This window comes from Lagopus muta, chromosome 6, assembly GCF_023343835.1.
Source record: "Lagopus muta isolate bLagMut1 chromosome 6, bLagMut1 primary, whole genome shotgun sequence".
In the NCBI taxonomy this organism is placed as follows: domain Eukaryota; kingdom Metazoa; phylum Chordata; class Aves; order Galliformes; family Phasianidae; genus Lagopus; species Lagopus muta.
The window spans coordinates 9,637,212-9,652,643 of record NC_064438.1 but is presented as its reverse complement, the minus strand read 5'-3'; the positions used below and the strand labels follow the sequence as shown (position 1 = coordinate 9,652,643).

General features: G+C 40.1%; 1 protein-coding gene across 7 annotated transcripts in view; it reads right to left on the bottom strand.

Annotated features, from left to right (window-relative positions):
• Positions 1-15,432, bottom strand: part of DENND2B (DENN domain containing 2B) — a 153,540-nt gene that overhangs the window by 66,922 nt on the left and 71,186 nt on the right. Inside the window, exon 1 of one of the 7 annotated variants that reach the window (XM_048947412.1) lies at positions 8,470-8,594. The exons of 5 other annotated variants lie outside the window; for them this stretch is intronic. The gene's annotated coding sequence lies outside the window, so the exon portion shown is untranslated. Of the gene's footprint in view, positions 1-8,465; positions 8,595-15,432 lie in introns of those variants that run through there. One more of the 7 variants, XM_048947414.1, reaches the window with a different exon arrangement.

Genomic DNA, 15,432 nt, shown 5'->3' with positions numbered 1-15,432 from the left:
AAGTTGCATTTGTTAAGCATTTTGTTTCCATTATCCACAAGTTTTTGTAAACACTAATAAAAATCTTGAGTTGCATTTCTGATATAGGATTAAAAGTGACTGGAGGGTGGTTAAGTGACTTCCTCGAGGAAGTAGTTCACACCATTGTAGCTCTCTTGAAATGTCAGGAATGACTGCACTGATCATTCTTTTCTGAAGGCAGACAAATCAGGAGAAGCTGCTCAGCACTCCTTTAGTTCTGCAAATCCCACTGACTGTGTTTAAACTTACAGAATACTAACAGTTTTTCACTCTCTCTATTCCAGGTAATTCCCTGTTCCAAAAAGGTCAATCCTGTGGGAGCCCATTTACTGAAGGATGAACAAGGAATGTGTTGACAGAAAGATGGTGGGTCTTTCCAGGCTCCTGTTGATGAAATCCCATCATTTCATAGAAACATGGAAGTTTGGCAAGCTGAAAGTCACCCAGCACTGTTTATATTCCTCAGGACTTTGTGCTCCTTTTGCTGGGAAGATGTTGCTTTATTAGTATATTATTTAGCTTTTCTGCTTATCCCTGATTTTTCTCAGAGCTTGGCATCCTTTTAACAAGATAGCCTAATGCATATCAGAGCAATGTAAATAAAATCTGAATTAGCTGTAACTGTACACGTGTTAGTTTGTGTATTTAGCAGATTTGGTTGCCATATAAGAAAAGAAACTTCTCATTTCCATAACAAGCATTTAAAGAAATCTGAAACTAAAGCAACAGACGTTTCCTCCTTGTGTGAACAGCAAAACTCAACAACAACAACAAAAACACTTAATTTACCCAGTAATTGTGTTTCAGAGAGTATTTCTCAAGAAAAATGTGAATAAAACTATTTTTATTCACTATAACATGACCGTCACACAGACACCAAAAAAGAAAGCAATTTTTAGTCAGCTGAATTCTGACTGCTCTCTGTACAGTCTCACGCTGCTCCAAGGGCACTGTTGCCAGGACATCATTCAGCAAACAAACAGAAAAGCCCTCCGCTTTTAGAGACATATTTGTGAAAGCTCATGACAATAATCCATACTTTTACACAAATAAGATATGGAAGAACTGCTGCAGTATAAAAAGATGCCAGGCATGTCTCTGTAGGTGTAAAGCAGTAGAATAACTCAAAGGCTAAAAAAACATCATGACTTTGAAGAAACGTTGAGGGATACATGGCAAAAAAAATATTTCTTTCTCTGCATACAAGGACTGAGAATAACTGGGAAGTCAGACTGGTCTGACTGGGTGCTTAGCACAGGGGCAACACATCACAAACATGTGGCATGAAACAGCTTTGCTGATCAGCCAAGACAACCAAGAGGAACACGTGTAATGATGATACTTTGAATTCTGACATTCTCTTTGCAAAGATAAATGACTGTCTAGGTTTGGGCAATTTCTCTATATGCTGCACTAAAGACAAATCAAATCTTTCTTTAGATTAATTCTACCAGGAGCAGAAAGGGATGCCAGGATGAGTAATGCTGATACTCCTGGTAACCAAGGGCCATGGGAATATTAAGACCAGCCAAAAGGGACCTCCTGGACTACTGAGTCTAAACAGATCCCATAAATGTTAGGCAGAAAGCCTGTCTGTTACAGCATGTTCTGTACATTGGCATAGCATACACTATCATAATTCTCTATATTTGTCAAATAGGCAACTACAGGAGATACTAAATTTTCTTAAATCTAAATAAAGCTTATGATAAGTAAGGGAGATGAACTTTTCACACTCCATGCCAGGCCATGGCAGTTAGGTGGTTTTTGAACTGATTCAACATGGTAATGAAGTAAGAAGTAGAACTTGTCTTTTCTTGCCTCTGGCTTGGAAAGGAAAGTGATGTAAGTGGCAACTTAATAGCCACTCTTCTACCAGATCCCCTATTATTTTTGAGCTCTCACCAGGAGTGCAGCTCAAAATCCCCAAAACCCTGCATAACAGATCATTTCCTCCTTTACTGCTGACTTAGGGAGTTTGGAAAAAACAAAACAGAAATTACTTTCCAAACTTAACAGTGAATTTGCATAATAAGATTGTTTGCCTCATGAATGTGTGCTCTTGTTAAAGGAGTAACAGCACTTCGACAGAACAAAGCAATAGGATCTGCCAAAGTGTATGAAGATCCTGGAGTGCTTAAAGAAATAATGAAAAATAGAGACAGTTTACTGAATGATGGCTGCTAGGACTCTGTGAATCAAACAAACAAACAAAAATATTAAGTGTTATGTGCTATTTTTAAATAGCATAGTTCCTGTGTTCTCAAATACTCAGTTCACAGGAGTGATGGTGGGCCATGCTAGCGAGACAGCATTGTCCTACAAACAAACCCCTTCAAAGCTCTGAATCCTTATGGCTGGTTACTAGAGAGAAGTGCACAGAAACTCAGCTGGCTGTAGCTGAACTATTTTTTTATGGCTTACAAGCAGTGTCTGATTTACACCAGTGAATTTCAGGAGTCGTTCTGCCAAAGTAGATTACGTGAAGTGGCAAATATGCTCTACAATTGTACCAAAAAAAAAAAGTATAACACAAAATCTTCAAATAAATCAAAGTTGATGAGTCAGGTCCTAAATACTCAAATTACATTGGATTTGTAAAGCAAAGACAGCAAGAAAATCTGACTGTGACAAATGACTGCAAGACAAAATGTGATCAATCAACAGGCAGCAGTAGGTACGTGCCTTAGCCAAGAAATTTCTAAGGCTGAAGAAGATAACAGGAAAATGTGAAAATATCTGGAGTAAGAGGGCTAGATTCCCCACTGATCTAAATTTATGGCAGTCTCCTGCACTGCTAAAGCACAGGCACAGGGTGGTTTTTAGACTCTGCCATGTTTAAGTCTTTTTTCACCCCCTTTGTTCAGATACTGCCCCAAACAGAGGCAATCAGGCACAGAAGATTCACACACGTGCACTGTACCTTCCATCCCAATGATCAGAAGGTGGCTGCAGGTGGGGAAAAAAAAACAACCTCAAAAGCAAGAACTTAAATGTCAGGGGCATCCATTCTTTCTTTCCTAATGAGGTACAGCGAAGATTTCCTAACATTGGCCCTCATTTTCTCCTGAAAGTAATGAAAGTGGATCAAAGTCGAGAATGAAAGCCTCCCTCACTGTTACTCTTCTCCTTTATCGTGTTCTGAATAATACTTGCAACAGATATTTCCACTGTTATGTCTTCACTTTTCCTGATTTTTCGTGATGTTCTGGAGGCTGTTCAGAGCAATTTAGTCACACCTGCTTTCTTGTGATCTCAGCTTTTTTGTTAAAGAGTGTCAGGACAGCAAATGAAAGCATTTTCCTAAAGCAGGCAGAACACACAAGCTCCTGTGTGTCTATTTAAGAACCACCAGTCCTTGAAACTTGTTCTTTAACAGCGTGTCTGAACACGACCATTCCAACAACCAGAGCATGTGGAAGCTCTCAGCTCTGCTTTTTCAAAGCACAGGTAATTTTTCAACGTGCTTCTTTATCTGGCTGGGAATCTCAAAACATGAAATGTTTTGGAACTCATTCTGTCAGAGCTTTGCAAGTCTTCCATGCTTACATGCACACACCTTGGGAAGAAATAAAAATTGCTTTTATGAATTGTGGCGTTTAATTTTTGACATAACTGAGTTGGTTCTGGGTTTGGCAACTTCTAAATCTAGAATTCTGGTTTAGAAAAGCTGTTGTAAGATAGGTCTTGTTCTTTTTTGCTCTCACAAGCCAGTAAACCACACAAGGTCATTCTATACTTCACTGAAGTACTCTGTACCCAAAGGCAAAAGAACAGAATTATAAGACAGAAAGCTGTGAGGCCTGGCTGCACACATATCCAGAATACAGATAAGCCTGCTTTCCCTGCTTTGCTTATTAATTAAATTTTAGGTCACACAAAACATCACCAAATAGACCTATGAATAAATACGTGGTAGAGACAGAGAAAAAGAAGGGAGATGAGGACCGTATCTGGTCTTTAACAACTTTTCTATCTTGCCCACTCGGACAAATTGCTTTCAGAATAAACACAAAAATGTCTTATTTGCTTCTCCACAATAACATACTGTCCTTCCAGACCTACTGGTTTAGTTCTGATCCCCAATTTCTACTGCTGTATCATGCTATATGTCAGTTAACACGTGCCAAACTTCCCTTTGCTGGCTGTGTTACCTCTTTGTTAAGGTATTTCATCATTCCAAGGGATAGAGATCTGAGTATGGAAGCCCATTGGTGTCCAGGGAGACCTTTCTGTACAGATTTGCTTTTCTCAGTTTTCTGTTCTCATAAACAAGTCTAACACTGCGAGAAAGCATCCTTGAAAAACAGGTTATAAAACTGAAAGCCATTATCCATATGTCTGTTATGAAACAGACATTCCTCATTTCTGCCATCATTTCAACTATTAATATCACAACGCAGCAAGTCTGAGGCCTGAGACATCTGGACCCAGTGAAAAAGTACTATGTGCCACAACAGGATAACACCAAATTGTTTTAAAAGGTCTAAAAACGTCTGTGCTGCTTCTGGAGCTACTGCTCTTCATGTGAAATGAAGTACAAACTATTAGAACTTAATCCAGCACTTTGGAACCTCCTGAATTATCCCTATGAACACAGAAGAACCTCAGTTTCAGCCCTGGGTGCAGTCTGGCTTAACAACCTTGTGAGACCTGGGTTGTGAAGGCATTTCAAATGCAACATAAAGGAAAAGAAGTAGTAACTGACTTTAACTAAAGAGTGCTCAGGCCTCTGAGTAGCCTCATATTGGCAATAGCTGGGGGCCATCCTTTCATCATAACAACTGCAGCAACTCGGTTCAACTTTGTGCAAATTTCTGCACAGGCACAAAGCTGAAACAAGGGCACATAATCAGCAAGCTCCAGCTTACATGGCTGAGACAGGATATTTTTCCTCACAAGGGCACATTTTATGTTTCTGTTGTAAAGATAAAGCAGCATAACAGCTTTTTGTTTGATAATATATTACTCTTACAATGGTAAGACCAGAGAAATACAGTTTCTCCATCTTGAGGTTAATTTTTTCTAAGTTTCTCCTTCTTCTATTGGAAGAGTGCACTGCAATCTGCCCAGAGCTCCAAATGTCTGTATGCCTATAACTGACTGTTTCTTTCCAATGCAATAAAGGGAATTCCTTTCCATTAACTTTCTTCCATTAACTGTCCAGTCAGTTTTGGGATCAAATGCAGAGAGTCCTCTCTCCTACCAATGCATTCATATTCACTTCAAGCCCTGAAGATGATCTAAACAGTCCTCCGTTTTTTTGTTTTGTTTTGTTTTGTTTTAAAGAAAAGAGCCAATATTCAGAACAGACTCTGTAGTGGGGAACAGCAACAGTATCCCTCAGAAATCACAACTTTTACATAAGACCTTATAACTCTCTGTAACTACCTGAAAGGAAGTTGTGGTGAGGTAGAGATTGGCATCTTCTCCCACCTAACTAGCAATAGGACTAGAGGGAATGACCTCAAGTTGTGCCAGGGGAGGTGTTCAGGCTAGGTACTAGGAAAAATTTCTTTCCTACTCTTTTCCAAAAGAGTGTGAGGCACTGAAATGGGGCTGCCCAGGGAGGTGGTGGAGTCACCATCCCTGGAGGTGTTCAGTAAACGTTTAGATGTTGTACTGAAGGATGTGGTTTAGTGGAGAAATACTGATGGTAAGTAGATGGTTGGATTATATGATCTTGGAGGTCTTTTCCAACCTTGATGATTATATGACTCTATGAACTGCAAGAACAAAATTAAAAGATACATTCAGCACTTGGAAAAGCAGAAAAGAGCAGATGCAGTTGGTAAGTGAGGTATTGCTAGTGGTGGTCCAAAGTATGGGAGAAGAAAGGAAGATCACTTGGTCCTTCCTCAAATATCAGAAAGAAGTGCTCAAGTGCAATGCAGCACTTCATGCGTTCAGAAGAAATCCACTCGAAGTCTTCTTTTCCCCAGCGGAGTGAGGATACAACAAAAGGAACAAAGGAGCACAACTACAGGTAAAATAATAAAATACGTATGAAGAATTGACCCTGTACATGTCATGAGGGGAACTAGCTTGTCTCCTGTTCAGAGGCTGCATTCAGCCTCTGGAGGAGGAGTGATGCGAGGCTTCAGAACCCTGGCCTTTCTTATCATCTTAATTTTCCTCAGTGGCTCTGACCTCATGGAATGCAAAATAAATTCCAGCTATGACAGACAAACATGACCCTTGGTACGTGCTACAGTGTGTACAGATTTGTGCACATTAAGCAAAATGGAATGCTTCTCTTGACTGTGAGAGGGAATTTTCTATCCATTTCAGTGATGGTGTTCCTTCATTCAATTTCTTCAAATATTTCTGAACTGGAGTTTGATTTTCTTACGTCAGCGCAGATCAAGAGCTACAAAGAGAAATGGCTACAGATGCAAACTGATGCAAAACTCATCATTACGGGAAGACTTAATGCACTGACCCAAACCAAATGCATACATCTGAAAAAAGTTTCAACTCTAAATAACATTTGCACTGAAAATTAAGTTAGGTTTCTATATCTGACTTGTTGCTGTATCCTTTGTTCTGTTTTCTGTTGTTGTTAAATAAGCCAGGAAAATAAGGAAATATGTTGGTATACCCATCACTGAGTGACATATGAAAGACTTTGCCAGAAAAGAGTGGTTGGGCTTCGTTGTTTTTTTAGCTGAGCACAATTTTGAAAAATACTTTGATCTATTTCTTCCTCAATCTGTTGGTAGATATACACACAAAAGGAAAGATTAAGAAAAAGAGCCAACCTATAATTTGCAAGGCCTGTTGCTATTGTACTTATCTACATAACAGTCCAGTTGAGGCTAAATATAACTTCATCCTGGCCCTAATTCAGAACAATTTCACTGAATATCAACAGATGACGATCAGCCAGTGCTCAATCACTGCTGCGCAGCCATAGTCAAAACTATGATCTAAAGGAAAGTTTCCTAGAGATTCAGACATTAGCTTCTCTTTGCTTTGTTTACTGGGATTTCAGTGCAAATCTCAACAGGAACAAACTTCCCTCAGACAGAGACATTCATAATCACTCTTCGCTGTAATCAAGGGTAATACAAGCATGTACATTACTCACCACACTGCAATGAGCCTCCCAGACCACATTTCATCACCACACCTACAAGAGCAGTGGGATCTCAAGCTTTAATTTGGAGTCAGGATAATATCTGGGCGATTTGTATTCCCCTTATAAAGATTTTGTTCTCAGAAGACCTTGGCTTCATATAAAACTGTGGATTTTGCTCTTTTGTTGGCCTATTTGCTTTTACAAGAAGCTGGGCAATACTCTATTATTTTTCATAACTTACAAGGGAATTTGCATATAGTCCTGAGGATGAAAATCATTTGCTACCACTGACATTCAACAGGAACATTACACAATAATAAAGAGCTGCAAGGTTACTTAATACAAGACGCATTAGGGTGACTTAGAGCAAGCACACAATTTTTCTTTCTCTCATCCTTTCCATCTGGGACAGAGCCAAAAAAAGTCTCATGTTCCTACAGGAAGATACAGAGATAGCATCAGGCAAAGCAGCAAGAAATGAAAATTATACAGAGCAAATGCAGCAAAACCAACATGTGTGCACAAAAGGAGAAAGAAAAAGCAACTTGTAATATTTATAAGTCCATCACCAAAAGTATTTGCTCTCTTAAAGACTATGTACAGGAACAACAAACTCCCTATTACCCAGGGGCTCTCAGCTCGTGAATATTTGGAGCAACAAACTGAAGTCTACATTCTGACCTTAAGTTACTTCCCTCAGAGCCCTATAGACTTAAGCCCGTGATACTGTTATTGTTTCTTGAAAAGCACAAATCCCTGTTATTTATTCAGTGGAAAACATTATCCAAGATGTCTTTCACCTAGAAAGTGAATTTTTTACAGTGCAATGAGTAATAACTTAAGTAATAAAAAAATCAGACATAAAAGCCAACACACACAAGTGCTCCAGCAGCACTACAATTAACACTGGCAGAAGGCATAGGTAAAAGTACATCTTTGTGACTTAAAAAACACTTTTAGCAGCTAAAGGGAAATGCGGATTTTCATCAGACTAGACAAGAAATGTGCATTTAGCTAGGCAGAGAAATTAGGTTCTGTCTGAGAGCACAAGAGATAGGGGAGAAAGGGAAGAGATGTAGTGTACAATCAGGTTTTAGCTCCACAGTGTCCTTTATCCTACAGCAGAGCTGCAAACGTTGATATTAAAGACCTTCCTAGCACTATCTTTAGCAAGCAGAAAGCTGATGCTGAGTTCCTGCCTGTGAGCAGCCGTGTAACTACAAAACCAGGAGAGAGCTAAGGAATTCACTGCTACAGCACTTTGCGCTCTTTCACTTCAGTTTTTGCTCACTTCCCCCCACACCTCTGGCAAGCATACAGCTGTCTCTCACTGTGGTCACTCAGCACTCCCAGCCAGACTTACTCACAAGTTCTTCCCTCTGGGAAAGGTGCAGAATGCAAGGGAAGAATTCCACGTCCAGCCCTGCGCCTGCTCTGTCCTCTGTGCTTCCTGAGCGCTTGCTGCTCCGCTTCCCAGGCAGCAAATGACACACAGTCTGAGGACGTTTGTCAAACCTCTGTCCCTTTGTGTGCTTAAAGGGAGGAAACTGGCATTAATGTTTAACAAGACTAACACCAGCAAAGCCTTTCTCTGCTCTCTGACGTGCCGATTTTGAAAGGGCAGGTGTGTGAGATATCTGGCAAGCCAAACATTTCCTTCTGGTTGCCTGCAGCTTGGGAAAAAAGTTCTGTTGTTTTGTTTTTATTATGCTTTGGTTTGGAAGTTGCAGGGGCCAGTCATTTACAGTTTGTTTCTGAACCTTTAAGCTGAGGTGACCCAGCTGCCTGCTGCCAACAAAATAAGTGGAGCTGTACCAGGCACACCAAATCACATGCAGATAGACAGGGCTAACAAGCCTGCCCAACCTGAAGACCACGTGGATGACACTGCTGTCCAGAAAGGAAAGGAAGAGGTTAAAAATCTACATGCAAATGCTTTCAAGTCTCTGCCAACAGTTTGGAAAGGACACAGGCTATCTGCCATCTCCTCTATTTGCCTATGTTGACATAAAGTGGTTTTCTAAATCAGCAGCAAATCAAGGGGATAGAGGTTTCAGTCGAGAGCCATCTGATGGTTGAGCTGTTCAACTGTTGGCACTGGCAAGTCTTCCTCCAAGCCTCCGCTGCAGCCCCGAGGCACAGCTGCGTCCCTGGCAAATGTTCCCTTGCACACACACAGGGCTGAGTCAGCTGCAAGCACCTCCTGCTGACAACAAGGTTAACCAAACTACCCATACCTGAGCATTACCGATACCAGTTTGTCCTACTCCACTGATGTGCCCACAGGAGCAGTCCTGCTGCCAGCCAGAATCCACCAAAAACAAACAAACAAACAAACAAACAAAAAAAAGTCTTTTTTTGCTAGCAAGATTTGTATTACAAAGCATTTCTATCCTACTTCAGTAGTTTATTTCAAACAGTTGTGCTGTTACCTGGAAAAAAGATGACTTCTGCGAAATTATAATGCATAGTTCTATATACTGGAGCTGGCCCAAATGCAACTAACCTCACTGTGAACATTATGAAACATCTGAAGTTTAGAAAAAATCACATCTAATGAAGAACATAAAGATGGATGACCCAAAAGTCCTATACATCACTAAAGACTGCAGGCACAAATTTGCAACTCCTTGGCTTTATGCGGAATAAATGAGATGGGATTTTCCTCTACAGATGGCTGAGCATTACTGTGAGACACTCTGCTCAAACATTCTCTTGCTCAAAGCATTCTAGGCAGTATAAGCATCTTTTGTACGTATGCATTGTAATAATACGGGTTGCATCTAACTGTATTTCCATTAGCACCTGTTTTCCTCCTTGCAGGGAAACAGTTAAAGTTTCATTTCCTTTTAAAGGCCGTTTGCTGTTAATGTTCCCCTAGAGTGAATAGAAGGATGATACTCAGCGTGGATACTGTATCAAGCACTTGGCTAATTCACAGTTTCTATACACCATATTACCTGGGGAATAGTGGAATAGTCATTACAGTTACTTAGAGGACAAAGTCAGTGAAAAGAACATGAGAATGCATCAGTTCACTTCTCGCTCTGCCTTTTTGGACAAACTGCTTTTTTCCACCAGGGAAGAAACACACAGCTTTTCTACTCCTTGTGTCTTTGAATTTGCTGTTCTGCTCAAGTGGGAAATTACATTTTAGGATAACTAAATAGCACACTAAGCAGCTAAAAGAACACAGTCTTTATCAATAAACTTCTGGCTCAAACCTGGACTGATTATGGCAGAGAACAGAAATTGTTCCCCTACACCATTGGCTTTCCAACAGCTTAAGTGTAAAGAGATGAGGCTCATAGAGCAGCTCCTAACAGATATTCATGGAATATGAAATATCATTAGTAAAGCTCATGACTTGTATCTTTGTCGGTGTATCCAGAAACCGATTTTCATTCCTAAGAACAACTTCCCCCAGAAACCATGAAATTTTGGCAGTCCGCTGTAAAAATGCTTTGCACACCACTCCTGTGCTGTAAACCCTGTGGACTTCTGTCCAACTTTTATCCCCATTCCAAAAAATAAATTAAAAAAAAAGTCAGAGAACTCCTGCTCTGATTTTTCTAATGCAGTGCTGAATGCTTTAGCAAATATCTTGCTTATTGCTTTTACTGACTACATTTCAATGCAGTAAAAGCACTAGAAAGACATCAGAAACACTTCCAAAACCCTGCTGTTGTAATAATTTGCTGCAAAAATATATAACTGCTTAGTTCAAGCCCTTCTACTACTGATTACACTCGTGCAAAAATAGAAACCATCCGTGACTAAATAAATATAGATTTCAGTGTCAGTCTAACAAAGTGCCAAAAATGAGGTCCATTTTCCCAGTTTCATCTCTTCATCTAATTAGCAGCTCTCACTTTTTCTCACAAACTGCTCTTCTCTCGTATCTTTAGACCTTTAGACTGTGGTTGCAAGAACATTTCTGCAGCCCTTCTGAAGAGATTTCAAACATGGACCTCCTGATCCACCTCCCCAAAGGTCACATCTGACCAAGGCGAGGGACAGGAACGTGGTGCCTCAGGCCATCATAAAGTCAGCATTCCACCAATGCTTCTGACAGATATAGGGCAGCTATTAAATCAAAGCCTCTATTCATGATTTTCTCAATTTCAGGGTCATTTCAACCAATGCTTTGACTTGTTTCTGGTAACAGCAAGCACCATCCTATCTCCCACAGGCTGAGTTCAGGGCTGAGCTGTCCCAAACGCACCACCAACCTTGCCACGTAAATAGCAGCTTTGTATTTCTTTCTGAACCAAGCATACCATAGAGCTGCTGGGAACCAGCCTTCTGAAATGCTGTCAGTGCACAGTTCAAGCTGTTTCCTCTTCAAAGGAGTACAACAGATCTTGCATCAGTTATTCCATTTAGACAGTGGTCTGGCTGAAGCTTATTTGTATCATTTTCTAAACACCGACAGCAGGGGGTGCTCAGACTGGGAGCAATTTTAGCCTCCACCACCCCTGAACTGATGGAGAAAACAAGCTTGATTTTTGAAAGGTACAAAATCAAGGACTGGCTTTAGGCAATCGCAGATCACTCATTTCCAAGCCAAAGTCTCACTCCACTCCCACCAGAATCCTTGAAAACAAGAGCCTGGACACCCAATTATGCATGAAACAGCAACTGCCAAGCCACTGAATCAGATCTCCTTAAAAGTGTGCAAAACCACCAACTACTACCAGCTCTGTTGCCTTCTCTGCTCTTGACTTTAGCATCTACACCTGCATGTCCACTGCACAGAAAAGTTCTCTTCTTCATCTGTTTGCTTGTTTTGATGCTGAGTTGGGGCAGCAGCAAACCCACCAGCATATTTTCCCACAGTATATCATTACAACACAATGTCAATTGGCATCCAACCATCCCACTAAATTTTCTTAAGCTTAAATGGCCACACCATTCAAGACATTTTTACACAGGAAGAGTGGTTTGGTGACCCCCTGCATATCTGCAACTGATATTTTATGGAGACTCCCTTAAACCATTCAACGAAATTTTGAGCCCAGGTAGAGAGATTTTGTCCCATGCTGTTTTGAACTTGGGTGAAAACCATAACTGAAATGCAGCCATCCATAAAAGGGAAGGAAGCAGATTTTCTATCACTATTCACATACTTATTAGAAAAAAAAAAAAAAAAAAAAAAAAAAAAAAAAAAAAAAGGAGATAAGAGAACATCATAATTATGCTAAAACAATGGGAACCACACAGTGATTATTGGGAAAACTGCACACTTATGAGTTTCAAAGAAGAACAAAGCCTCATTGTTTCAGAGCATGGAGAGCCTCATGCTTTGAAGAACATGCAGCAGAAATATGTTAAAAGAGGAAAAAATAGAAGGGAAAATGCACTACCAGCACATTTTTAGGATAGTTGAAGGACACGGGCTTCCTGCATGCACACAAGATCTTGAGGCACGCACAGAAGCTGAAGATGAGTCCTCTGATTTTCAAGTTATTGCTTTCTTCCCAGCAGCTCCATCCAGAAAACCTTATGCAAGTAATAAATATCATAAATCCTTAAATTCATATTCACATGAAATGAATATATGCTAAAAATTACACCGTGTTTACCTTTCTGTTTCATTAATATTTTTCTCATGGTGAGACCAGAGCTCTACCGTGGTGAACACAGCCACGTAATCTCCTTCAATACTCACAGCAACAAAAAGGGAGCTGCTTCGCAGTGACCTGCCTTACCTGTTCATCCACAGCACCGAGTCTGGTTCTGAACACAACTCCTCTGCACTAGTCAGAAGATCATTTGTGAGTACAGGCAGACTGGATTCCATCTTGACAAGAAATTTGGACAGTGTCTACTGTTTAACATGGAGATGAAACTCATCATGTGTTTGGTCTTAGAGTGAACAATTGCCACTGTTGCTCACATTACAGTGTGGACATTTTCAGAGTATCAGTTAAACCTAATGCCAGATACATCTGCAAATTCGTTTATTTAACAATTCTCAAGGTTTCAGTTCCTAAGGCAAAATATTTCTAAATCCTCTGCCCAAGCCACAACCACAAAATTCTTTCTTCAAAGGAAATAAAATATTCCAGCTAGGTTTATTAATGAGTACTAAGAATTAATTTTACTCAAAAAAGGTATTTGCTGTAAATTCAATGAATTTGGCTTGACTAGGACTGAATTATTGGTAACACCCCAAAACAAGAAGTAAGCACCAACCGTGTGCAAAGATCTGCTGCTTGAAAGACAGAGCATCTGGCCTCCCCTTCACAGGATTGATAGAGGCTACGCAAAGACCCTGGAAAGCCAGCCCAGACCTGATCTCTGGTTTAGAAGCAAGAGGGTGCATCTGAGGACCCTTCCCTCTGAATTTCAAGCAATGTTATCTATAGTAACAGCAAATAATCCAGGATTCATTATCAGCTTGGACATAGACTTACTCCATGGGCTCAGTTAGCTGGGAAATATGTCATTATTTTATGTTACATGTAAAGGATTATAAACAATTAGGCAAGAACACTGTAGGTATCTTTGAAGAGATACGAGTCATTTGATTTATATTGTGCATCATCTTCACCTACGCTGGAAGTAAGCCAGTTCCTACCAATTAAAATTCTCTCCCATTAACATAAGTTCTGAGGGCCTGAGCCACAAAGTCAGCACAAACAAATCTCGGTGCGTGTCAGGCTAATGGAGCTGACAAATGGTTGGTGACAGCTGGAATGGCCTTACTCACTGCTGGGAGGTGAAAACCAAAACCTATACTTAGAGGTTTGCAGGCTAGAAGAGAGATGCATCTCAGAGATCATAAATATCCTAGTGGAAATCTGATTGCTAATGTGCACCAAAGTCGCTGCTTCAAAGATACCAGTCAATTAAAGCAGACGGAATGAACTGAAAACAAAAGCGCAAAGCTGCGTGGATAAGATCAGTCCAGATTTTAGTTTTAATCATGCATGATCGTATCTGATTCAAAGATCCAACTAGAAGTATTTAGAAAGAGAAACATCTACGGATGTTATTAGACCAAGATCTTAACAACTTGCAACTCTGTGCTTGAAGTAATTTGAAGAAGCAATTCTTTTCTGGTGCAAATTTCAGACGCTCTGCTCCATAACCCACTGACATCAGCAGCCACAGTTTATCAGCTTATTAAATCATGATTGCCCAGCTGGGGAGCACTCTCCAATTCAGTGAGAATGATACCACTTCTGTGTAGATTGGGTGGAAAGACAACAGCCTACACCACAAACCCAACCCGTGCCGAAACTAACAAGATTACAGTGACGTACTTTTCCAGACTAAAAGCCACAGTCCTTTCGCACAACTGGAACAAAGACTGGCTTCTGCTTTGGCCACCTCCCAAATCAAGCCCTGTGACATGAAACTAAAAGGATGTTTGTTCCAGTTTATTGTGGCAGTCTCTCTATGTACATGCTGCTAAAATCAGCATAATTTTTTTTTAATATTTTCTATATTAAAAATTCATCTTCCAAAATTTATTCCATTTCTCATTCAAACGCTGTTTGTTTCAAGGCAACACCACCTAGCAGGAGCACAGTTCTTCTATTTCCAGTTATTTTTTAATTTCTTCTCCTTTTTTGTTAGGCCAAATAAATTCAATAAATTTGAAAACTGTATTTTGCTAGGTAGAACATAACCTCAAAAACATAACTACGGGCTTATTTTAGTACTATACAGTTTTGGTGCGATTTTTAGGTCACAGTGGGTAGAGTCATTTCTACATTTAAAATTGCACTGGAAAAATCACAATATTAATCACAAACACTATAAATTAATACATTAATTCAAGCTAAATTTCTGCATAAATTATGAAGACAACAAACATGAAATGACTTAAAATCAATATTATTTTGTAAGGAAAAGCAAGCCATTGTAGGGAGAGCTGCAATTGATCCTATGTTGATGCTCTTAAATATGGGCATGCAAACCAAGAAGACGTGTGCTGCTGAACAGTCACACACCAGTTGATGGCTGTGCTCTCCCACTGGAGAGTAAACAAGATTGCAGAGCTTCTTCCTGACAGAATTGTTAAGAACAATCAACTACACATGAGGTGCTTTCCCGAGCTTCTGCTCCTTGGCTTACATATTACTGACTCACAAGATAGGATTAAATTTGTGTCCTTGAAGTTCACTGTAAGCCAGAATTATAGTGTCATTTCATAACTTTAACTATCATTTTGCAGATGTATCAGCTACATATCAGGAAACAACATCAGTATGTTCCCACTGGGCCAAAAAGCACCCCTATTCCTGGCTCCGATATCGACCAAGACCTAGGCAGATGCCTAAAGAAGGAAGCAAGAACAAGATGTGCATGCAGTGCTA